The sequence below is a fragment of the Delphinus delphis genome, chromosome 4, assembly GCF_949987515.2.
Source record: "Delphinus delphis chromosome 4, mDelDel1.2, whole genome shotgun sequence".
Lineage (NCBI taxonomy): Eukaryota > Metazoa > Chordata > Mammalia > Artiodactyla > Delphinidae > Delphinus > Delphinus delphis.
In genome coordinates, this window is record NC_082686.1 from 128,696,472 (window position 1) to 128,723,675 (window position 27,204).

Here is a 27,204-nt window from a genome sequence, read left to right on the forward strand (position 1 = left end):
ACCACTTTCAAGAAATACTGTAGCTTTCTGTAGTCAGAGAGCAAATGCTTTGTTCCTCCAATAGGAGTATATTTCAAGGAACAGGAAGTTCTGTGTCAAAGGAGAAGGAAAAATGTTGCTGGAGGGATGTGTGCTAAAGTGAGAGAACGGAGTTAATCTGTTCATGTTGGTAAAATAGTTAAGGATGGAGGGAGAAGAGACTGATGGGTATATGAGAGCTCCAGGTCTTCCTTATCACCTACCTTCTCTATTTCTTACCTCCAACTCTGGTTAGTTCTGGTTAGTATCATTACAACAAAGTAAATTAAAAGTGTGTTACTGGGCTTCTCTGGTGGCGCAGTGGTTGGGAGTCCGCCTGCCAATGCAGGGAATACGGGTTAGTGCCCTGGTCCAGGAGGATCCCACGTGCTGCGGAGCGGCTGGGCCCGTGAGCCATGGCCACTGGGCCTGCGTGTCCGGAGCCTGTGCTCCGCAGCGGGAGAGGACACAACAGTGAGAGGCCCGCGTACTGCAATAACAAACAAATAAAAGTGTTTTACTTATAACATATACTGCATATTCCAAAAGATATTTTACTGTATTTCTTTGTCATGCAATAGGATGCATTGTGAACAAAAGTTCTGAAACAAAAATAAAATTCTTGCTTTTTCATACTACCTACATAAAAAATTGGAATAAAACGGATAGCTTCAGTGTTTTCAGATTCATCGAATTTTTAGCTACCTAATCCCTGTTGTTTTAAAATAGGAAACTTACACTCCAAAGAAGGAATGGATTTAGTCAGAATCACATACTTAGTGGCCAAGTGAAACTGCTTCCCAGTATTAGAGATAACTTAACAGATTATGGCTGGACCAGGTATTTGGAATTTTTTTTATTTTAAAATTTGACTCAATGCTTTTTAAATATAAAGAGCAAGTTGGTTTTTTTTTTTAAGTTTCAGTGTCTTACAAAAGCTTAGCTTCTTAAGCTACAGTGAATATCAGAAGGAATTGTTAATAAAACAAGAGGTGTTGATAATATTTTATGCACTTTTACAGAGAACATTCTCAATTTTTCATGTGCTTTTTTTTTTATGAATTAGCTGGGAATTTTGACTTCTGTGTCTTTTCTGCTCCAATATTTTGTCTAAGACTCCTAAGACATTTTCTACCCGTAGGCAGAGAAAGGCCAATATTAATTATCCATTTGTTTTCTATTTCTTCTGTTGCCTTGGTAAAATAAGTGATTGAGGAAGAAGGAGTTTTAAACAAAAATCTTTTACTTAATAAATTATCTGTTGTAGTTATATAGTATTTGGTACTTCACCTCAAGCCCCTCCTACTTCCCTTTTTAGTAGCTGTAAGAAATTGAAAGATTCAGTTTGTCTTTGAAATCAGAACAAGTAGATTATAATTCTAGCTCTGCTTCCATCAGCTGGGTGACGTGGGCAAGTTTCTTTAGGTCTCTGGGACTCAGTTTCTCCGTTTGAAAAATAAGGAATGACATGTACGGTTATTGTGAAGATTAAATTATATGCAGCTTGTAAATTATGCTTAATGCCTGACAGAAAGGATTCTCCTTTCTTTAGTTCTTTCTTAAAAAATAAAACTAGTAAACAAATGTTTTATACCTATAGTTTAGATTAATTATGGATATATACTTAGTTTAGATTAATTTCACTTTGCTTTACCCTAGTTTTGATTCAGGATTCAGTTCCTTTTGAAGTCTTGTTTTAAATTTTTTTTTTTTTTTTTGCGGTTCACGGGCCTCTCACTGTTGTGGCCTCTCCCGTTGCGGAGCACAGGCTCCGGATGCGCAGGCTCAGCGGCCATGGCTCACGGGCCCAGCCGCTCCGCGGCATGTGGGATCTTCCCAGACCGGGGCACAAACCCGTGTCCCCTGCATCGGCAGGCGGACGCTCAACCACTGCACCACCAGGGAAGCCCTTGTTTTAAATTTTGATGTTGCTTTCGTGGATTTGAAATTTGGGTCCAGGTTACAATTATTCATGTTGTTTCTCTTCTGCTGTGGAAAAGCTGTGGATAAAGATTATTTTATAAAGAAGAGATGGGCTCGAGGGATTAAGGAGGCTCCATAACTATCCAGGACTTAACACAGCATCTGATGTATAGCAGGCTCTTAATAAATACTAGTTGAATAATGAAGGTATTCCATCTCTTCTGTTCAGTGCATGGGCATATCTGGGTGTGCTGGTGGGCAAGTGAAAGCCTCTTTTTAGGGTTTGGTTCAGCATTGGATATTTTTTAATTGATGTATTTTTATCTGATTGTAAAAATTAAAAACACTGTATTACCATGGAAAACACAAGTGTAAGCAAACAAGAAATGTTTTAAAAACACAGTCATAGTTCTCAGTGTTATAACTACTTTAACACAGATGTATTCTTTAAACAAAAATAGGACCTGAAATTTAATGTCACATTTCTACCTGACTACTTTTAGGACAAATATTTGTGAGCTGGCTACATTAAATCCATACTTTGAAAATCAGTCTCTGGCATTAATGAGGCAAAATGAAGTTTAATAGAAAATTCAGAATGAAATTTTGGGCAATTTTAAGGCATGTATAATTCCTAAGAATTCAAAGTTTTTAAAGGCTTTATGTTAAATAGTAACATTTAACAGCATTTTATTTATAATTCCTTCAAATCTATACTAATACTATTTACTGAACTATTTTATTAATGAATTATTAAGTTCCCTAATACTTCAATCCTATTCATATTGAGAACTGGATTCAATTTTCAATCATTTCTACGCTTATGTTGAAGTCTCGATTTTCTCCTCCACAGGAAGGAAACAGAATGTAATAGAAAGGAGCTGCATGCCTTCATTTGTTTGACTCCTAGCTTTTAACACAAAATTGCTGTCTACACAAGTGGTGTCAACCCCTCCTTTCACTGGCGTGTAAAAGTGAAGAGAGGCAGGGCCACAATCAGCCAATGTGGTTATTAACTCCAGGCATCTCACGTCAAAGGTGACTGAGATTCACCAACTGTCCCAGGGACGTGTGAAAACTTTGCTCTGAGGAACTCTGTGGCCAGTAATAGGTTGGACTTGAGAACTTTGCTTTGAAAGTTTATGAAGATTTCCCAGGGCCGTAAGAATATGAGCTGTGAATCTAGTCCCCTCAGCTAGCATTTGTAAGCATAATTTTAAATGCTACTGGCAAATTTTAAATATCACGTATAGTTTCTCTAATAATAGTAGATTATAGGAAAGGAAATCTTGCCTTTGACTTTTAAAAAATTAAATAGTTACCTCCAAAACTCTAGGTTTGTTTCTACCTTGGTAACAGGTTTGCTGGGCTGGATCAGCTAAAAGCTTGTACATCTTCACATACTGAACTCCAGAATAGCGTAAATGCTTTTTGGTATTAAGTGCCTATAGATACACAAGATTCAGAGAAGACATAAAAGTCAAATTATCCCTTATTGCACCAGTTTTGTAATTTAAAGTTTGCTTGGAAGGTCTCTAAAATTTTTCATGCAATTGGTAGTTCAGCCTATTTTAAGAAATGCCAGGTACGTAACTCTGTGTACTAGGCTTAACATTAAAATTTCATTGTTTTCCAATGCCAATACTTATCATTATCTTTATAATTAAATCCAGTTTTCATTTATCATCCAGATCAGGCAATCAAACCAGGCAACTTTATCCTTCTCTTCACTCCCCTTTAAAAGAGTATTTGGTAGCCAAGACATGGAAACAACCTAAATGTCCATTGACAGATGAATGGATAAAGAAGAGGTGGTACATATATACAATGGAATACTACTCAGCCATAGAAAAGAATGAAATAATGTCATTTGCAGCAACATGGATGGACTTAGAGATTATCATACTAAGTAAAGCAAGTCAGACAAACACAAATACCGTATGATATCACTTATATGTAGAATCTAAAATATGACACATATAGAGAATACTGACCATTGCAATAGTATTTTTTTTAATTTAATTTTATTTATTTGCTTATTTATACAGCAGGTTGTAATAGTATTTTTAAATGATCATTCTTTAGTTTTCTTTTACAATTAAAGATTCAAACCCAGAATGAGAATTCTGCCCTTGTTTTTCAGCTCATCTACTCTGCACTTATCCTGCTGGTAATAACCTTCCCAAAGGAACCCCAGGCCATTATTGCTCTCCCCTGTTCCTGTCAGTATCTGATTCAGGAAGCTTCCTTGAAAAATGTGGAAGAATGGGGTTTTCTACTTTATTATCACCACTGCCGAATATGTTACACGTGGATTGACGAAAATCTGAATGCAGTTAAAATAGCAGTCCATCTATAAAGTATACAGTTTAGGCCTTCAGGATGTAGAATTTGCAGTTGTGCAGACCGCCGTTACAAACATCAATGATAATTATGCTGTCGCTATAAAAAATAGAGGAAGTGGGCTGAAACAGCCTTCCTCCTGTAATATTCTACAAGTTGTTTGATAAAAGGAGCCCTTTCTATAACCTGCTTACTTGTCTCTTTCTTATAGAGGGGAAGGGAAGAAGGGGGTGGAGAGAGTGAGATAATGAGAGGATGGTCCATGGGTGTGTGGGGGACATAGTTCTTTATTGTATAACTGTATTACAGTATATAAGAAATAGTAATGTTAGCCAGCCTCCACAAGGATCTACCATAAATGTAATCAGAGGCAGGGACAGAGAGAGGGAACTGAGACAAGTTACATGGTCTCAGTGATGGGACAATGCCAGCCCATTCTTTTCTTTCCTAGGGAGCTCAAGTCAAACATTAAGTGGAAGGCCCCCAAGCTTAGTCACCACGTGATGACTTGACTGTCAGTGTGATTTCTCTCTTCACTTCCTTCCACCCCATGGGGAGTCCTCACATCCCTTGGAACTCTATGCCTGCTGGGTTATGGAAAGATAGACACATTTCAGGGCTCCAGCGCAGGGTCTCCTGTCCTCCTGAGTCATTCCTGCTTCCCCTCAGGCCGGCTGATTTGCCTCCCTAGGAATGTGGCAGGCGGTGAGCCAGTGGCAAAGCTTCCCTTCTCCGCATCACCAGGCCGAGAGGAGAGAGCCAACTCCACAGCTTCTGGTCCCACTTTCTTCTGGGATAATTCCTCCTCGCTCTGTTTCAACTGTAATTAGAGTTTATCCGCTCTGTTCCCAATGTTAACACTTTTCTGAGCAGGTAAATCAGGTAATTCTCCTCACCAGCTGCTGCTTCCTGCTGAGTCAAGTTCTCCTGGAAGGCTGCATTTCCTGTTGAACGCCTGATGAGAGGTGCTGTTTACAATGAGTCCAGTTCATAAATAGCTCCTCCAGCTGAGACCATTTGTCTGAGGGATATTTCCATCAGTTACCATTGGAACCTGAAGTATTTTCACTGCAGTATGCTGTAATCTCCTGCAGCATTAGGGGAAAAAAAGCAAAAAAAAGAAAAAATATATATATATACTTTTTTTTAGAAATCTCTGTAGTTTCACCAATAGGAGGTAGCCTCCCTCTAAATGAGCGAGACTCAGCAGGCCTGGCACAGCTAACCTTGATTCTTCCTAGCTGGTTTCCCATTGCTGCTTCTTGCCCAGCCTCCTTTCTGTTTTTGACCTGGCCTCCTCTTTTATGTTCACTTATTTCATGACTTGAAAGGAAACAGCAGAACCTGGAAACTGTAGTCCAGTCATGCTCCTGGACTCCTGTCTCGCCCTGTGGTCTCTTTTGATCTAAATTTCTTTCTCGCTGTTACAAATGTGGCAGCTGAGAAGCCTGGGGAATCTGAAATAAACCAAGGGATTGTATGAGGATGTGTTTGTAAGGGTATGAAACCAGGTGTGTCCCCCACATCACTGTCTGATCTCAGGTTGGCGGCAATTGTAGATGGCGCAGCCTCCCTCCCCAAACAGAGGTTTTTATGGCCACACAGAAGTGTGAGTTCCTACATTTAATTACAACATACGGTGAGTTGCAACATGCTCTGGTGCTGATTTTAACACTTGTGAGGCAATTGGAGGATTGTCCATTCTTATTTAATTGCCTCACGGCTGGAGAAGAAGTATTGCCACAAGCTGGTTTCATAATGAAAGGCTACTGCCGGGACACTCTGGTTTAGGCTGGCCTGCTTTTCTTGGGCAAAGACAACATGCACTCCAGCCTGCCTTTGTAATACTATGTTTGATATACTGGTCTTCTGTATTTTTTGCTTTCTCAGCTAGCTCTTTAAAAAAAAAGTCAAATTTTAAAAGAAATGGAGTTTAAATTGGAAAATGGCCATACACTATTCAGGTAGAGAGGGCATGTGTAGCATCCTATACAATTTTATACATTTCATATACATATTTATTTGAATTCTTATGAGTGGCTACCTTTTTCTTAAATCTCAATTCATTCATAAAGATGTTAGCACTTTTTTATGCCAAACTTGAGGGTTTTAAATTTCATATTTCGTAATTGGTTTTTTCATATGTGTATTTCATATTGTGTGTTTAAAAACATATTTTGAGTTTGTGTTTATATACTATTTTCAAGCTGAGCCATTTTGAAGAACTCCAAGATACAACTTATATTTTCATTTGGAATTATAATGATTTTCAACTCACTTAAAATACTAGATTTTTTTTTTTTTTCCGGTACACGGGCCTCGCCCTGTTGTGGCCTCTCCCATTGCGGAGCACAGGCTCTGGACGCGCAGGCTCAGCAGCCATGGCTCACGGGCCCAGCCGCTCCACGGCATGTGGGATCTTCCCGGACCGGGGCACGAATCCATGTCCCCTGCATCGGCAGGCAGACTCTCAACCACTGCACCACCAGGGAAGCCCAATACTAGATTTTTAACTGAATTGATTTGTTTTGCAGACTAATTTCATGTGGTAATTAAAATGTTTCCTTTATACACACTTCAGCACATTTTGTTGCTGTGTATTCATTTCTCACATCTACTACCTAATCCTGGAAAAAAGAAAAAAAAAATCAAGCACAGAGTATTTCCATTCTGGATGAGACCTAATGTCTTTTCAGTTCTGATTCTGTTTCCTACTAAACCAGGAGATGTGTTTTAGAAGGACATGATTGACCTCCATGATGTCAACTTCAAAACGCAGTCTAGGGCTTCCCTGGTGGCGCAGTGGTTGAGAGTCCGCCTGCCGATGCAGGGGACACGGGTTCGTGCCCTGGTCCGGGAAGATCCCACATGCCGCGGAGTGGCTGGGCCCGTGAGCCATGGCCGCTGAGCCTGCGCGTCCGGAGCGTGCGCTCCGCAACGGGAGAGGCCACGACAGTGAGAGGCCCGCGTACCGCAAAAAAAAAACCCAAAAAAACCCACGCAATCTACCATTCCCCACTAAAAAGAATGAGGACTCCTTGAGAATGGCCGATTCCTGGGCAGCGGCAGTGAGAGTACACCATGAGCCTGAGATTTTTTTTTAATGCCAGAAATAGGGAAGTGCTCAAAAAATGATGAGAACATGTCAGAAGTTCACAGAAGCCAGCTTGAATGAGTTCCCACACGCCAAATATAGGACAATTTGGGCATGAGAGAGAGAGAGAAATAAAAAAGAGAGAGTTACATTAATGGAAAATAGTTGAATAAAGCAAGAATTCATGGGTCCAAACTGTTAATAAATAAGGAATAAAATAAAGCTGTTCCTTACTGCCAGGTAGATAGAGTAGGCTAATAGATAAATAAAATGTAAATTAATTACCATTTTGCAACCATCCCAGTGAAATTGATTCAAGCTAGAATGAACAATAGGCTAAACCTAGGGGAGGAAATTTGATTAGGAACAATATATTTACATAGTTTCAAACTGTCTCTTCACAAATTACGTAATAATTATAAAAGGGAAAATAGTGTACAGTGAAATGGCATAACATCTTAAACAAGTAGATCTACGTTAACCTAACCAATAAGAGGGAAAGTTACATCCAGTTCCTCCAAATTTGAAACCATGAGAAAGACACATCCATCATGTAGCAACCCAACTAAAAATGGGTACTCTGAGTTTAATCACCAGGAAACAACAGAGAAACCAGAATCTTAATCAGTATGAAATAACTGGCCTATATTCATCAGAAATGCCAATGGTATGAAAGACAGAGGAGGGCTGAGGAACAGTTCCAAATTAAATAAGACTAAAAAGACATGATAAAATGCAGTATGACATCCTAGACAATATCATGAATTAGGGAAAAAAAACTAAAAAGGATATTATTTGTACAATTGATAAAGTTGAAATATAGACTTTAAAGTGTTATATCAATGTTAAGTGTCCTGAATTTGTTAATTGTACTGTTACTATGTAAAAGAAAAATCTTGTTCCTAGGAAACAAACTCAAGTGTGGAGGGATAAAGGGGCATGATGTGTGCAATGTACCCTCACATGGATAAGAAAAACTATGTATATTTTTAAAAGTGTAACATATAATAGATCTATGATAGATAAATAGATTCAGATAGATGGATACATAGATGAGAGAGAAATGTTAAAATCTGCTAAATCTTGGTAGACAGTAATCAGGTGTTTGTACTGTTTTTACAACTTTTCTGTAAGTTTGAAATGGCTTCAAATACAAATTTAAAAGAAAAAAATACAGAAGAGAAACAATAAGCCAACTCATTATTATAGAAAGCTTGCTGTAGCCCAATTCATCTGTAAAAGCGGAGAGGAGCTAAGAGACATGGAACTTCCCATTAGAATTTGTAAATATACTTGAGAAGACTACATTAGCATATAAAACAGTTAAATCAATGGATCTTACATAATAAAATAGTTACAACTATTTATTGAATAAACATTTATAAGTTAAGAATGCACATCTATTTACACCATGGACATTCCCTGATCATATGAAACTACAGGGTTCTAACTTTTTTCCTGAAATCACATAGATTCAATTTTTTATCTGGACCTGTTTATCATACAGTTGACTTTTTTAATATAAATTTATTTATTCATTTATTTTTGTCTGCGTTGGGTCTTTGTTGCTGCACGCGGGCTTTCTCTAGTCACAGAGAGCGGGGGCTGCTCTTTGTTGCGGTACACGGGCTTCTCATTGCGGTGGCTTCTCTTGCTGCGGAGCACGGGCTCTAGGTGCGTGGGCCTCCGTAGTTGTGGCATGTGGGCTCAGTAGTCATGGCTTTCAGTCTCTAGAGTGCAGGGTGGGTCAGTAGTTGTGGCGCACAGGCTTAGTTGCTCCATGGCATGTGGGATCTTCCCGGACCAGGGCTCGAACCCTTGTCCCCTGCATTGGCAGGCGGATTCTTAACCGCTGCGCCACCAGGGAAGCCCCATACAGTTGACTTTTGAGTAACAGGGCTGGGGAGAGGGGTGGTTGGGGGTGCTGACCTGGACACAGTCGAAAATCCAAGTGTAGCTACAGTCAGCACTCCGTATACCTTTGCATCCACAGGTTCAGCCGACCATGGATTATGTAGTACTGTAGTACATATTTATTGAAAAAATTCCACATATAAGTGGACCTAGCAGTTGAAACACGTGTTTTTCAAGGGTCAACTGTATTATTATTATTATTTGGCCGTTTCTTTATTTATGTAGCAGAAAAACATTACCCTAGGACTCAGGACACTTAGTTTTAGGACTCATTTGTCATTTCATTGCCATTGACTTTATCAAGTCAGTTAATTTTGTATGGCCTCAGTTTCCTCACCTATGAAAAGGGGAAGGTGAGCTCAAGAGTCTCTGAAAGTCTTTTCAACTTTAAAGGCCTATGATTCTACATGGGATGGAAACTATGAGAACTACACAGAGCAGAAAGCTGATGAAAGTAACTGGACATATTAAATATGTTTTGATGATTTGCAGTTAGGATGCATAAGCAAACGGCCAAACTTCTGTAGAAGCTACACACTTTGATGATAAAAACACTTTTGTTTCCCCCAGTACTCCCATACCTTTGTTTTGATATTCGTGGCAAAGCTGCTGTGAGATAGAGAGTGTACATCACCAATCCAATTTTTCAGGAAACAAAACAGATCCTGAGAGGTGACCTTTATATCTGTAAATAATATTAATATTTCTTTCTTGGTCTGTCAACTTCAGAAATTTGTATTCATAATCACATAAAATGAGGAGATTAAATGCCCCCTATGCTTTCTTCCATCTCTACTCTATTTACATGTCCCAACTTTTTACACTGTCAATGTTTCTATCACTTGGGTTGTTCTAAATGGTTGACTATTCTACACTTTGCCAATAGGCTGAGTGAAAAAAATTTTTTTAATAAAAAGCTTTTTTACTATCATATAATGCGAGTATTATTACTTAAGGTACAAAGTAGTATGATTACACCCATAAAGGAGGAAATATAGCCTTGTGTTAATTAACCTATGCTAGTTGAAGAAGAATATTCCAAGTGTCAAGGTCAAATTGATTCTTCTCTTTCAATGTATTAAATATCACACAGCATTATAGTTTTTTTTATATTTAGGCCATGATTTCTTTATATATCATGTTTGTTGTTTGGAAATTCTAATTAAATACTTTTCTGGTGGACAGAATTGTAGTATGCTTTCATCTTGTCAAAGATCGTTCAGTTTATTAATAATATTTCCTACAGGAATCTTCCAACGTGAGGACTTACTCCTCAGAGCTTTCTGATTTCCTGTTGCTCTTTGGACTGTTGATTTTCTAAGCCTGCTGAACCACTTTTATCTAATTATTTTTCATAGATTTCTTTTTTCATGGCTGTCATGTTCACCTTTTTCTTGGCTTCCATGACCTTATTTTTGCTGGATTATTTTTTCTTTTTGCTCTAATACATCCCCCAATATTTTTTTTTCCAGAAAGTATGCATGGGAGATAAAATTTTCTCAGCTCTTGAACGTCTAAAAATGTCTTTTGGACTTGAAAAATAATTTAGATAGGTATATAATTCTAGTTTCAAAGGAATTCCCCCTCAGAACTTTTAAAGCATTTTCTGTTATCTTCTAGTGACCAGTTTTGTTGGGGAGGAGATTAACACCAGTCTGATTCTCATTTCTTTATAGATAACTTGTTTCTTCTCAGAAATGTTTAGGCTCTTATCTTTGACATAGTGAAGTTTCAGAAAAGTTGCCGAGGTGTGGAATTTTTTTTTCCATGTATCATTTTGTGATCCCTTTAACGTTAAATCATTCATTTAGTTATTAAAAATAGAGAGGCTACTCCTTATGTACCAGGTGCCTAGAACAGGAGCCTTAGCCCTTCACAGACAAGTTATTCAACTTCTTTAGAGAATACTTCTTTGGTTTTAGTTTAATTAGGGGACACATCACCCCTACATGTAGATGTGGGAGTAGAGAGCAGGGGGAAGATGGACTCTTGTAGTTTTTCTGTACACATTAAACTAATACCCTTGATTTTTCATTCATGTTCCCCTGGAATTCTTGCCAGTTCCAAGCTTTGAGCTTCCAGCTTTCTTCTGTGTAATTTCTTAGTTGTAAATTCTTTGGCTTCTGTTTATAACAGTGAAATCTAACTTTTATTGAGCTGTGTTCCAGGAAGTATCCTAGTGCTTCATATAACTTGGTCAACCTACACAACAACCCAGTGCCATAGGTCCTATGATTTTTCACATTTTAAATAAGCAAACAGTTGCTCAAAGTCATACAGCTTATGACTCACGGAGCTGACATTTGAATCCAGACAGTCTGTGATCCCATCCTCTGCATATCTTGGACAAATATATAGAAATCTTTCATTCCCTGATATGGGGATTTATTATGAATTTATTTCCTTTATATATTTTTTAAACAGGTATTTCAGTGGAATGTGAGGTGGGAAGGCAGAGAAGGAAATTCATGTGTCTGTCTCCAACATTTAACTGAAATCTGTCCATACCTCCTGAATGCCAAATGCACAAATGCTGCTGGTCAAATCTGGGTCTGGGTAGTTGCTTCTGCTGTGAGTTTCTGAGAGCCAAAATGGCAGACAATGAGTAGCCAGAGCCCTTACTTTTAGAGGTAAGACTAACTGTGGTCACTCTTTCCCATTGCTTTAATTACCTTCCAGTGACACAGCTGGAATGACATCTTGCTGATAGAACCTAAAGATACTGGTGAATTTCTCCACTTCCTGCCATGCTCATTTCTCTGATTGGGCTGGTCAAGGGCTGGTAGGTGGAAGGAGGCAGACCACCAAGGGAAGGTGGCACTGGGACTGGAGGAAGGAGGAAGTGAAGAATGGAATTTGTGTGGGAAGCTAGGCTTGGCTTCTGCTCCCTGCTAATTACTAAATGTGTCTAATGTGTCATGTGTTGGTCTAGGTATTCCATGTATATCATTCTGTTTAATTTTTATAATGACCCTGTAGCAAAGGTATTATTATGCCCATTTTATAGATTAGGGCACTAGGTTTAGAGAGGTTAAGAATTTTGTTCCAGGTTACACAGGCAATATGTTCAGCTGGCTTTCAAGCCCATGTCAGTTCTACTCTGCCATGCTGTCTCTTAGACTCCCTAGGGGAGTATTTGGAATGGAGCTGGTATTTTTGCATGCTCACCCTTCCTCCTTCTCTCTTGATACACTCTTAGGCTCACACATACACATACACTCATGCACACATGAATTAACTAATTCAGTATTTATTGAGCAGTTATGTACCAGGTGTTTGGTAGAGTCAAGTGATTGATGTATTCCCTTCCATATGTCAAATCATGCTTGTCAAGCACACTGTGATGTAACTCTCTAAGGGGTGGAAGGAGCGGGTGTGGAATCTATGTTCAGATAGGTGGCTGCCTGTAGATCAGGACTGGAAGGGCTGCAGAAGAGGCCTTTGCAGAAGAAAAGCTCTTTCTCATCTACCACTGTGCCTGCAATTCTGACTCTAGACATTGGTTCCCTGGAGGTGAGATATTTTGCCAAGTTATGAAGCAAACCACCTTGTTAGGGGTCCTTAATCACCTTCACGTGAATTAAATTTATGGGATTTCTCCAAAATGATAGTGTGATGGTTCACACAAGTTACTTATATCCCTGTATCCCTTTGCAGTGGAATTTTTGCCATGACTCCCATCAAAAAATTGAGTTTATTTCTCTATCCTTTGAACCTGGGCTTGGACAGCTAACTTTCTTTGGCTGATGGGACATTAGAAAATGTGGTGCAAGGGCTTGAAAAGTGCTTCCAATAGGGTTTTCCTTCTCCTGCTGCTAGGGACCTTTCTGTCACCATGTGGACAGACATCCTTGAGGATGAGAGACCACATGAAGAAAGGCCTTAAGCATCCCAGGTGTCCTGGCTGTAACCCCAGACATGAGAGGGAGGCCGTTTTAGAGCATTCAGCCCCAAATGAGCTGGCCTAATCCAGAAGAGCTAGCCAGATCACGCACAGGATTGTGATACATTATAGATGGTTGTTTTAAGTCAGATTTTGTGTTGTTTTGTTATGGGACAAAAACCTAACTGATGATAGATAGCTAGATGGATAGGTAGTAGAGGTAGGTTGGGGAAGGGGGAGTGAAACAGAAAGGGAAAGGGAGCGAGAGAAAAAGGCCTATATGTGTGCCACTGGAGGGCTGTGAAATCTTGGGTAGAGACAGGGGAGCCCCTGGGGAGAGTGAACTACAGAAAAGGAGGAAGAGAATACTTCCTCATAGTTGATCGTTTTATAACTCCCAAGAAGAAACATTTAAAGCATGAACACTTCACCTAAATGTCAGGGTTTTGCTGTAATTTGAACAATCCAAAAGCAATCTGACACTCCTGTTTACTTTTTATTTAATAGTCCAGCAGAGATAAATCATTTCTCAACAGAGTCATTGAGTTGCATGTTGACCCAGAACTCAGTCTAAATACAGCCCTTATCTAAAACTGTGAAACATCAGAAGGGGAAGCCGACTCAACTTGTTCTCTGGCAAACTCCTGCCACCTTGTTTTAACATCCCACTGTGTTAAGGAACGGCAGACCCTGATGTTTTGATTCAGTATCACACTCTCAGTTGGATAATCCTCTTTCTCCCTCCTCTGCCCTCACATATAATGCTTTCTTTTTCTTCCACAATGTAAATAACCTACTCTGCAGTCTGGTTACTTGAATGGATGTTTGTTTCAGAGACTTTAAGCTTTCTGAGGGCAGGGACCTTATTTTATTCATTCATTCTTCTATTAATTTATTTATGCAGGGAATGTTTATTGTGGAATGATGATTCATTCCTGCTTTCAAGGATCTGATTTTCTAGTAGAAGAGGAAAAATCATATATCAGTTTGTAAAGAACGTGTAACCTTAACATTGAGTCCTGGCAAAACGTTGTGTGAGCACAGAGAAGAAAGCATCGCCTTGGCCCCTCCTGCACCTGTATCCTAATTTGTCTTCCTGCTTCTATACCTGACCCCCTAAAACCCAATGTGCACTCAACAGCCAGAGAGGTTTATTAAACTATATTAGATTCTATCAGTCCTCTGCTTTAAATTTTCAATTTAAACTTCCTACAGGCCTTACAAAGCCAGTGGGGTCTGGTGGCTGCCTTGCCCTCTGGCAGCACCTCAGTCACGCTGGCTTCTTTCAGTTCTTGGGAACCAGGCTCGCTCTCTAGCTTAGCGCCTTTGAATGAATGGTTCCTGGCTCTGCACAACTGGCTCCTTCTTGTCATTCAGAGCCCAGCTTAAGTGACTGGATTCCTGACATCCAGTGTCACTGAATGTCATATGGCCTGCCTAACCCTAACCATAATGAGTTAGCAACTCCCCTCCTGCCTTCTTCTTTCCTTCCTCCCACTGCCCTTCCCTTGCTCCCTTACTTCTTTCCTTCCTTCCCTCCCTCATCCATGCTTTCTTTTTTTTCTTTCTTAACTTTGTCTCTCTTTCTGCAGTAAAATGAAAGTTTCATCAGAACAGTGACCTTCTTCCCTCTCCCATCTCCCCGTTTCTGCCTCATAATAAGTGTTCAGTAAATACTCTTTGAGTGTATGAACAGATGAATAGAATTCTGAATGCTGCAGGCACTCCCTGGGTGGAACAGAGGGGGAGAAAAGAGAAAAGAGCACCTTATTCAAAGACACATAACAAGGGACTTCCCTGGTGGTGCAGTGTTTAAGAATCCTCCTGCCAATGCAGGGGACACAGGTTCGAGCCCTGATCCGGGAAGATCCCACATGTCATGAAGCAGCTGAGCCTATGCGCCACAGCTACTGAGCCTGTGCTCTACAGCCCATGAGCCACAACTACTGAAGCCCGCGCACCTAGAGGCCGTGCTCTGCAACAAGAGAAGCCACTGCAATGGGAAGCCCACACACTGCAACGAAGAGTAGCCCCTGCTCGCCGCAACTAGAGAAAGTCCACGTGCAGCAACGAAGACCCAACGCAGCCAAAAATAAATACATTTATTAAAAAAAAAAAGACACATAACAAGGACCAAGCGCGCTAAAAGTATTCAGGCACGGTCAGAACACAGGGTGTGAGCTGAGCTTGGAGAGAGCAAGAAAATAAAAGGAGGTGAGAACTGAAAGGTTATATATAATAACACACAGGAATGCCGACTTCTGCCACCTTCTGACAGCAGGAAGAGAGGGAAGTGGCCTTGACAAAAGATACTGACAAATTTGGTCTGCTGTAATGACTCATTTCAGAGTTTTAACTTGAATTGGAAATGTACTACTGAACTTGGCCAGTTGTGAGAAACATGTGTATAATCATTTTGTGTCACTTATTCATTTGACTCTTCCAGCAAATCACTGTAAGCAGCAGCTTCATTTATGATTTTTTTTTTGTTTTTGCTTGAGCTTTGTTTATTATTTGTGAGGTTTCAAAACAATTTGGGGAGACAGTGAAAAGGCTTTCATTCGGGCTTCCCTGGTGGCGCAGTGGTTGAGAGTCCGCCTGCCGATGCGGGGGACGCGGGTTCGTGCCCCGGTCCGGGAGGATCCCACATGCCGCGGAGCGGCTGAGCCCGTGAGCCATGGCTGCTGGGCCTGCGCGTCCGGAGCCTGTGCTCCGCAGCGGGAGAGGCCGCAACAGTGAGAGGCCCACGTAACGCAAAAAAAAAAAAAAAAAAAAAAAAAAAAGGCTTTCATTCATTTTGATAACTTCCTCATTTGTAAAATGGGAACAATAATAACGCTTATCTCAAAGGGTATTTGTAAGACTTAAATGACTTAAAATATATAAAGTGCTTAGGGCAGTTCTTAATGTAATAATTGTTAGCCTTTATCATCATGATAATCATTTGCTGCTCTCATGAAGAGAAACATAATGTAACTTTATTGAAGCAATTTTACACTAGGTTCAAAACACTGCTGTAGATGTGTTTACATTTTGCTGGAGAGACACTGCCGTTTTGCATTGTGAAGGCGTTGCTTGATAATGATGATTGATATCATTTCTTGCGTGTTTTTTAAACAGAGTATAAATGAGGACCACTCAGTTAACTGTGTCAAGCCCACTGTTTAAGAACAATGCGAGGGCCAGAATATACCAGGCAGTTACTGCGTAAAAGTGAAAAGAGAAATCTCAACAGAAACAGTGCTCTCTAGGATGAATAGAGCATGTTTTCCTGGCAGCTGGGTCCTGACGTTTTAATCCATTTGGCGAGCCCACCGCAGTGGCCCAGACTCTGTCTGTGGCTCTAGCCCTGCTCCCCAAGATTCTAGGCTCCTTGTGGCCTGTGGTTCTGCAACTCAGCTGGTCGGGAGGGCAGGAAGGAAGGGTGGACCCGCTTGACATTTCCTGTCTTGCTGTGAGTCACTGATACCAAGTACTTTTCTTGCACTTCTCTGCCTACTATCCGGAGAGCAGGAATGCGGCCACAGAAGTCAAACCGGAACCATCCTCTGCGTCATGATAACGGCTCTCACGCGGTAAACTAGTGTGGTCTGCCCCGATATCGGGGGCACACCCTCCCTGTGCAGGCAAGGAACTGAAGGATGGGCTCGCCATTACATTATCCTTTGTGAGAAGAGGATGGTGACACTTAGGAGAAAGAAAATCCTCCTGTATCACTTTGGTGCAGTGGAAAGGAGTCTCATTTTGGAGAAGGAAGGCAAAATTTCCAGTTCTGACACGGCTGGGAAAGATTGTAAGCCCGTCTCACACCTGCTTCCCTTCTACTCCCTGCCTGCCTGCCTGCATTGCCAACAAACTGAAGTTGAATATGGGGTTTTAAGATTCCTGTAAGTAAATGCCTTAAAAATAAAAATTTTAAAGTAATTCTTGCTTGTGGAGTATAACGTGAACGGGATTAATCTTTGTAGGAAAAGTCTGTCGGGGGGCATGATGACAGTTGTACTACTTAACTGCTAAGCTTGCAGGGAGGATCAGTAATAATAATAATAATAGCTACTGAGCACTTGTCTTACATTGGATATTATACTTTATATACATTATTGCTATTCCTCACAACACCCCACAACAAGCACCCCATTCTACCAGCTGCCTTGAAATGGGATGATGTATACGATAATGCTTTGAAAATAGTAGTCATTAAATAAAAGTATTTTTATATAAAGGTATAATTAACATTAGTAAAAATTCCAGGGGCAATATTTTACTTAGGTTACAAAGAGCATGAGCTATGGAGTTACACACAACTAGGTTCAAACACCATTTTACCCCATAGCTATTGCTAAGTCTCTCTGGGCCTCAATTTCCTCCTCTGCAAAATGGGTACAATAACAGCTACCTCTTATGATTATAGCAATCACAAGGACTATTTGTAAGAATTCCACATCTTTGTATTTGACGCAATAGGTTCACCCCAAATATGGACTCCCCTTTCTTTTCCATTTTTCCTCAAGGTAATAGAAATAAGACAAAGATCTTTAGAATCATTAATTAGGTATTTGAAAATTTTTCAGAGTGCCTACAGCAATACTGAGGAAGAGGAAGGACAAGTATAAGAAAGAGGAATAACAGAATAGTATAAATGAAGGAGTTTGCTGACCATGAGGAAAATAGTCTGATTGTTCTCATAAAGTGTATTTGGAAGTAACTTTGTATCAGAGACTTGAAAAAAAGTTGTGATGGAAGAGGAATTATTAAAAATGCATTTTATTTTCTTTAACACTGTCTGATCATAACAATATAACTTGATTCTAGGGTTCTGGTAGGGAAGTTGTTATGAATTCAGTTGTAGGAATGAATTTAAATTGCTAGTCATTGAGTAGCTGCCTCAGAAACCAGAAACCTGGCCTGTCATACTGAGTATTCACTGGAGGAGAGAGATTAAGCTGTATAGTGGTCACTGCTGTGCAGTAGAGAATTAGATATTTTCAATATTTTACTTTGTTCACACAATTAAACTTTTTATCCATGAGAGCTGGATCAGTTCTCAAGATGGTAACTATTTTATTAAACAAACAGCTCCTTTTCTCAATCTCTTGCTAACTTTACACTTCAGAGTAGAAAATAACAAGTCAGTATCTTTTCTATATCAGTGCAGGTTAGATTCAGTACACTTCATGATATTCTCTACTTTTCATGGACACTTTTATGAATGTGGAGTTTGTTAGTACACTTGAAAGACTGCTTGTGTTGAAAGAAAAACAGTCTTGAGAACTATCTCAGCAAACACACCGGCACCACCCTGTTATATGCCTGAAGCATCATAGTTTTCTGTTCAGGCAAGCTTTGTAGAGATTTGAGCACCGTATCATTGTGTTAGCCCTAAATACTTAAGTACATAAGTAGCATTCTTTTCCACAATTTTGGAAACATAAAACACTGGGTTCTAATTATATCTGCACATCTAAAAATAAAGTATACTTTGCAAAGGAAAGACACAAAGACCAGAAGAAACATTCTTAAATAGTAACAAACTTTTTACTACAAGGTCTTCATTTTATTTCACAGTTATCTCCTAACAAAATTCTTACTCTCTTTGTACCTACAATCTCTGCTATGGAAATGGCTTCAGTTATGGGTGGTAAATACAAAACTATCTGACAAATTGAGTGTATGACCCTGATAATTATCTTGTATATTATGGTGTCAGGTACTGAGTTGCATTTTCCTACAGTAGTTGATAGTTACTGAGTACATATTTGATAAAGAGTTTAAAAGGTATTATCCAGAAAAATGAGTCCACGTCTTTAAAAAGGATAGAGGGGTATAAAAGGAAATGAGTGAAACGTAGTGTAGCTTTTAGAAGCAGTTTATAAGATCTTTGTGTGAGCCACATTTAACTAATGGCAGCAGTGTTGGTTGTAGCTTTCATTATTCATGGATATCCTGAGGACATAACATAAAAGTATTTTTTTTAAGTATTTTAATGCTACTAATATTGCTAAGCTTAACATGAGTTTCTCAATCATGAAAGGGGATTTTCTACTTGTTTAGTTCCTTATTCTTACACTAAATATAAGCTATGATTTTTTTTTTCATATTTTGGTTATTTGATATCCCTATCCCCACAATACAGGATCCACATCTAAGGAACAGAAGTTTGCTAGTGAGTCACATGGAAAAGAAACTTGAGTGTTTTTCAAGGCGAAGGAATTTTACAGTAATAATGTAAAATAGGCAAACTCAACCTTGCCTCATCTCTGAGGTTTTTTTTCCTCCCTTCCCCTTAATCTTCCATATGTTACATAAACTAAATTTAGAGAGGTTTTTCATTTTCAAAATAATTATGTTTAACACAGGAAGCAAAATAGGTCAATTTTGAAAAGTGACTTTTTCTTCTTCTACTGGTTTTCATTATAAAATTAGAAATACACCCTTACAGTTCCCAAATCCACACAGTTGAAACTTTCACTGAAGGAGTTAAGGTGGAAGTAAGGCTTAGGCCGTAAAAGACCCCGTAGTTCTTAGAGATTGGAGTTCTTACTTAGATCCTGAATTTGGAATTTCCCTTCTACTATTAACCTTCTACTTCTTTTACTATTTAACCCAAAAGTCCATCTCCCCTGTCAGAGTGAGGCCTCATTCCTCCCACGAATGTTCCAGCTTGGTGCTTGGCTTTCTGACTGCATAGGTACAGTCTTGGTCCAAATCAGCCTCTCCAGCCTTCTGTGACAGAGCCACATGGCGGTGCAGTGGTTCTCAAACTTTAATGTACATCAGAACCACCTGGAGAACTTGTTACAACACAGCTTACTGGGCATCACCCCTGGAGTTTCCGATTCATTGGTCTGGGGCGGTGACTAAGAGGTAGCATTTCTAACAAGTTCTCACATGATGCTGATGCTGCCAGTTGGAAACCACCAGTGTGATGCAAAGTGCCCCAGACTGAAAGCTGAGAAATCTTGCCTTCATCTAGTTTCATAATTTCCCTCCACAAATACACTAATGTGTGACCTCTGAGCCTTATATTTTTTTGTTGTTTTTAAAACAAAAAAAACTTGGAGCCGGTAAACTCTTGCTCAGAATTTCCCAATAACAGTATTTTGTTATCTTGATTATTAACTAGTCTTCTAATGTTTGTCACCTTCTTTTTATATAGCAAATTCCCACTCTTTAGCAAGCCTTTCTGCTTGCTGAAGCATCGTTTAATTTATTGCTTATGAAATAGTTTAAACTGACCCATGGGCTCTAAGTGAGCCGTTTTCCATCTCCAGTTGCCTCCTTCACCCAGAAAAACTATGCAAAAGCTCTATAGCATCTTCTTCTGGAACCAGATGGCTCTCACACAACCATGAATAAAGTTAACACGTAAAAATCTATCATTTTTGTGGTAGTACCAAACTGATTTTTACCTCCAGTTAGTCAATCACTTTTAGCAGAGGGAAAGCAGATGACAACATTGGGATCCTTGTGAAAAACAGACAACGTCCAGAAGATACTTAAGGCTGTCCTAGCTCCAAGCTGGGGAAAGATCATTTCCCTGGGGCTTAATTCCGTTTTATACTTCTCCTTCTAACTTCATTTCTCAGTTTATTACTCATTACTGATAATTCTGTGTTTGACTCTGGTTGGTCAAGATTTTGAAATGGCAAACCATGTATTATTTTCATTTAAATTTGCTTCAGGGTTAAAGGAGTCTGAAGATCACTGTTTTTTGACAGGAGAATCATCTAGATGTACATTCCAACAGATATGGAATTCCTTTCCTTTATTATCCACATCCGCTTTATGTAATCCAACCTTCTCCTAGCACTGAGAGACAACCATCTACCCATAATTTGCAAATTTCTATTCTGCTGAATACCGTCCTGCCTGGTTTTCGTAAGAATATTCCTACTGTTATTCTCTTGAGCATGAAAAGCAAGTATAAGCCAAGAGACATACTATGCATATATTAATTAAAAAAAAAAAAAAAAACAAGTCTGATAACACAAGACAGCTCCTTGCTAAGGGGCACTGCCACCATCAACACCCTCATTCCCAAAGCTTCACCTGTTATCTCATAGTCCTCCATCTGGTTCTTATCTACCTACCTTCCAATAGGATTTCCAGCTCCTGGGGGCAGGAATCCTGTAATGCATCTTCTGCATCCTTCCTAGTGTCTAATGGAGTACTGAGCATCACATGGATATCCAATAAGCAGTTGCTGAGTCATGCTGAATTGAATTAAAAATTCCCATATTCCTGGTGCTAATGAAGGAAGCAACTGAACCTACCCCTGCTCTCCACAGTCTGAGAATTATCATCAAAAGTAAGGATTATCAGATAAATGAAGATTACCAGGAAGGAAAAGCCAAAGACCAATGAAAAATAGTGCAAAGAAGGGTTACAAGAAAGATAACTCCCCTTTAACCTAGTCGTCTCTCTGCTGCAAAAAGGAAATGTTTGGTGAAAGTTATAGCCCACATGGTCTATTGTGATTGTCACATGTACCAGCAGCATAGAGCAAAACAACTTTTTTTAGGCCTGAATTTCTAATAAAAAAGTTTAGTGTTTATTTCTTTGATTCTATGATTAGTAAGCTTGTGTATACATAATGAAAAGTGCTTCTCCAAGTCCATGACTAATTCCTAAGTATTAATACAGTGCTCAGACACTAGTTTTTACTGCACATTTTCCTCCCTGATGTAAACCTTGTGAGTGTCATGTGCAGGAAGTAGGACAGAGAACAGAGGTCTTCTGTTAACTTTAGTGCTATTACATGGACTTCCTTGAGTACTGTGTGTTGGGTTCCATGTTCTATAACCGTGAATAGTCATCTTTACCATGCCTTGGCTAGCTGCTGGTTTTTAAAATCTACTTTTGAATCTCTTGCTTTTTAGAGTTGTATTATAAAATCTGTCACTTTATACATTTTTTTTCCCCAGTGTCTAGTGGAGTCATGAGCATCTTGTGGGTTTCCAATTAACAATTTAATCATGTTGAACTGAATTTAAAAAATTTAAAAGGAATTTAAAAATACTATTCTTTGTTTCCAGGATGAAAGTTTTGCATGGCATCTATGGTATAATCGAACAATTATTACAAACTAAATTATTACAAGCTAAATATCACAAAATATTGAAAAAATATTGTAACCAAAAATTGTCATTGCATACAAACACAGACACACCTTTGCCATTTCCTATAACATATTTGTCTTATAGTTTTTATATAAAGATTTTATGTAAAAGCATTAACCACATTTTTTGAGAAGTATTTGGAATTCTTTGTTGTGTACAAATACTAAGGTAGGACCACATGGGACCCACTGTTTTGGCTTTTGAAAAAGTAAACTCAATTTTTCCAGTAAGTCTATGGACATTACATGGTATGTACATATGTTGGCTCGATAGATAACTTTACTTGTAGGGTTGGTCCAGTAACAAATCATAGTCTTAAAAAAAAAAATTAATGTCTTGGCACCACCCCACCTCAACTTTAAGGAATTCTCTGTAATAATGAATTTTCACCCTTTATAATAAAGATTTTCTTCTCATGCAGATGGTGGTATTTTGAATGAACACAAGTGTATATAAAAGATCAATAGGAAATAAAGTTATACCCATATGAAAGGTGCTTTTCTCTAAATAACAAAAACTGGACTATAAAATAAAGATGATGGTTTTAGTTTTCTAAGTTCTCCGTCTTGTAATTTCATTGGCCCTTGTTTGGCAAAATGAAGATTGAAAATTAGCCTTCGTTGTTTTATTATGCATACATATATCTTGCAGTCCACTTGACAGGCCACCATTGTCACTGGCAAAGCTAGAACATTTCATCAGACTGTTGTTGTGACTAGAAGTTTGGGATTGTTTAGCAAAACCAGAAGTTTGGGATTGTTTAGCAAAACTGAGCTGGGATCAGGCCTGTTTTGCTGTGCTCACAGACCTGATTAACTGCCACTTTTCATATACAGTAGAACCTGAAGCAGTGGTTTCCAAAGCATGGCCTGAGAATCATCTAAGAAGCCTGTAATTATGCATATACCCAGGCCCCACATGGACCAACAGAATCAGAACCTCTGGGTGCAGGGCCTGCAGATTTACATTTACACAAGTGTCCCACGTGATCATTACGCTCACCAAATTTGAAAGCCAGTAACTGCAGGCTCACACTTAATAATTAAAAAATATACAACTCATCTTTTGGTTAAAAAAAAAAAAAGATTAGTTTGGTAAAATTTATCTTTCGGTTTTATATTTGCTTTGCCTCTCCATTCAGTGTGCTTCCGTTATTTTCTGCTCTCCTTTTCTCTCTCCTCTTACTAAAGTAAGTCTCAGAATTTTAGAACTACGTGCGATTAGAATCCTTTGGTTACAAGCAGCAGAATCTAATTCTGAATGAGTTAAGCTAAAATAAAATTTATTGCAATTTATGGAGTAGCTCATAAGTCAAAAAGAAATCTGAAGGCCCAGTGTTAAGAAAAAGTATTTATGAGTTAGAGTAGAGTAAGAAGGACCTACCGTCTTCACTTCCTGTGTCATTTTATTCACATTACATTTAAAAAGTATAGGCTTTGTCTACCATGGTCCTGTTCCCATATCTTGGCCAGGAGAGGGAGTGTAGCTTAGGAGTGCTTTCCAGAACTGTATCTAGTGACTGAGGGGTAGATCTCTAAAGCAAAATAGTAGTACCTTTACAAGAAGACTGAAGAAAGATTTCCATGTTGTCAAAAATGAATATAGATTCACCATGATGCAGAAAACTTTAGAATACTGAATGTGAAGTCATCATTTTAACCATAAGTCACCTAATTTCTGAGAGTTAGTTAACAAATACTTATTACACAACTAGTACTCTGAGACAGGTGCTATATTAGGTGTTAGGGAAATAATAACAAAGTTACTAGAGGTCAGGGCAACAAATTAAGGCAAATAGTAGGTGGGCTAGTTTAGACTGAAAATGTTTATAATAGGAAGTCTCTAATCAGGACTAAGGGAAGAGCCTGTTTATGTAAATAAAAGTCTGAATCAGAGGCCTTTTCAGTGGACTGTTGTTTCCATTAACTAAGGAAGGCAGGTAAACACTGTTTGCCTGCTGGGTGTTCTTACCGGGACTTAAGGAATAGATACCCCGGCTTGCAATTTGTATAGTAGTGAATTAAATAATTATTGAATGAATAAAATGACCTGATTACAAGTTTTTCTCTCAGTTAAGTAGGATAGTAGTCTTTCTGAAATTATTTTGTGTTATATTACGTTACATTATTTATTTGAACAGACCCCATCGTTTCAACCAACTTTTATTGAGCACCTAATGTGTGCTAGCTACTGGGGATACAGATTGTTCCTGCACTCAGGGAGTTCACATTCACTTTCAGGGAGTGCCTTTATTCAGCAATAAAGCAAACTTTAGCCTGGTTGTATATTAACTTATCACAAGTTCAATGATTTGCCCTCTTAACTTGTTTTTGCAACAGGTGGTCCTACCAGCAATGCTCCAGTTCCCAGTCACTCCACTAATCAATACAGATTCATCCTTCATGTTTGACATAAAAAGACCCTCTGGGTCGAGTTTTCTTGCTTCACCTATAATTTAAGTCTCCTGTGGCATTTTATGCCAATACTTCCATCCCATAATTGCTTACCTGCCTTGCTCCCCACTAGACCTTAACTTCTTCATCTTCCAGGAGCCTAGAGCCTCCGTAGACAATGTGTTAAGTTTCAGCCACCATTTATACTCTGAGAAAGCTCAAAGCTATGTCTCCATTTCAGAAATATCTGTTAATTTCTGGATTTATACAGCCTACTGCACATACAGAATTTCCAAATCTGATCTCGCTGATCATTTCCTCATTTGTTTCCTCCTCTTGGAATCCTCAATTTGGGTGAAGGGAACTGCCTTCTATCTAGTTTTTCAAGACAGAAACCTGGAATCTCTTCTGCCTCTTCCATCTCCTCCTCCTTCCACATGAATTCAGAATTCCTCACCTTAATATATTTCTACACCACCCACTCTACTGCATCCCCCCTGTCACCACCTTTGTTCAAGCAAGCATGATTTTTGGTTTGTTTTTAACGTTTTTATTGGAGTATAATTGCTTTACAATGGTGTGTTTCTGCTTTAGTGAATCAGTTATACATATACATATATCCCCATATCTCTAACCTCTTGCGTCTCCCTCCCTCCCACCCTCCCTATCCCACCCTTCTAGCTGGTCACAAAGCAAAGAGCTGATCTCCCTGTGCTATGCGGCTGCTTCCCACTAGCTATCTATTTTACATTTGGTAGTGTATATATGTCCATGCCACTCTCTCACTTTGTCCCAGCTTACCCTTCCCCCGCCCCATGTCCTCAAGTCCATTCTCTAGTAGGTCTGCATCTTTATTCCTGTCTTGCCCCTAGGTTCTTCATGACCTTTTTTTCTTTTTTTTTAGATTCCATATATATGTGTTCGCATATAGTATTTGTTTTTCTCTTTCTGACTTACTTCACTCTGTATGACAGACTCTAGGTCCATCCACCTCACTACAAATAACTCAATTTTGCTTCTTTTTATGGCTGAGTAATATTCCCTTGTATATATTTGCCACATCTTCTTTATCCATTCATCCGATGATGGACACTTAGGTTGTTTCCATCTCCAGGCTATTGTAAATAGAGCTGCAATGAACATTTTGGTACATGACTCTTCTTGAATTATGGTTTTCTCAGGGTATATGCCCAGTAGTGGGATTGCTGGGTCGTATGGTAATTCTATTTGTAGTTTTTTAAGGAGCCTCCATACTGTTCTCCATAGTGGCTGTATCAATTTACATTCCCACCAACAGTGCAAGAGGGTTCCCTTTTCTCCACACCCTCTCCAGCATTTATTGTTTGTAGATTTTTTGATGATGGCCATTCTGACTGGTGTGACATGATATCGCATTGTAGTATTGTTTTACATTTCTCTAATGATTAATGATGTTGAGCATTCGTTCATGTGTTTCTTGGCAATCTGTATCTCTTCTTTGGAGAAATGTCTATTTAGGTCTTCTGCCCATTTTTGGATTGGGTTGTTTATTTTTTTGATACTGAGCTGCATGAGCTGCTTGTAAATTTTGGAGATTAATCCTTTATCAGTTGTGTCATTTGCAAATATTTTCTCCCATTCTGAGGGTTATCTTTTCATCTTGTTTATGGTTTCCTTTGCTGTGCAAAAGCTTTTAAGTTTCATTAGGACCCATTTGTTTATTTTTATTTCCATTTCTCTAGGAGGTGGGTCAAAAAGGATCTTGCTGTGAAATATGTTACAGAGTGTTCTGCCTATGTTTTCCTCTAACATTTTGATAGTGTCTGGCCTTACATTTAGGTCTTTAATCCATTTTGAGGTTTTTTTTCTGTATGCTGTTACGGAGTGTTCTAATTTCATTCTTTTACATGTAGCTTTCCAGTTTTCCCAGCACCGCTTATTGAAGAGGCTGTCTTTTCCCCATTGTATATTCTTGCCTCCTTTATCAAAGATAGGGTGACCATATGTGCATGGGTTTATCTCTAGGCTTTCTGTCCTGTTCCATTGATCTATCTTTGTGTTTTTGTGCCAGTACCATACTGCCTTGATTACTGTAGCTTTGTAGTATAGTCTAAAGTCAGGGAGCCTGATTCCTCCGGCTCCATTTTTCTTTCTCAAGATTGCTTTGGCTATTCGGGGTCTTTTGTGTTTCCATATAAATTGTGAAATTTTTTGTTCTAGTTCTGTGAAAAATGCTGGTGGTAGTTTGATAGGGATTGCATTGAATCTGTAGATTGCTTTGGGTAGTAGAGTCATTTTCACAATGTTGATTCTTCCAATCCCAAGATCATGGTATATCTCTCCATCTATTTGTGTCATCTTTAATTTCTTTCATCAGTGTCTTATAATTTTCTGCATACAAGTCTTTTGTCTCCTTAGGTAGGTTTATTCCTCGGTATTTTATTCTTTTTGTTGCAATGGTAAATGGGAGTGTTTTCTTAATTTCACTTTCAGATTTTTCATCATCAGTGTATAAGAATGCAAGAGACTTCTGTGCAT

General features: G+C 38.9%; 1 long non-coding RNA gene across 1 annotated transcript in view; it reads left to right on the forward strand.

Moving 5' to 3' along the window:
- Window positions 1-27,204, forward strand: part of LOC132424312 (uncharacterized) — a 155,894-nt gene that overhangs the window by 101,226 nt on the left and 27,464 nt on the right. The window contains exon 2 of the long non-coding RNA XR_009519198.1: window positions 16,689-17,062. This is a non-coding gene — a long non-coding RNA (uncharacterized lncRNA). The remainder of the gene's footprint in view (window positions 1-16,688; window positions 17,063-27,204) is intronic.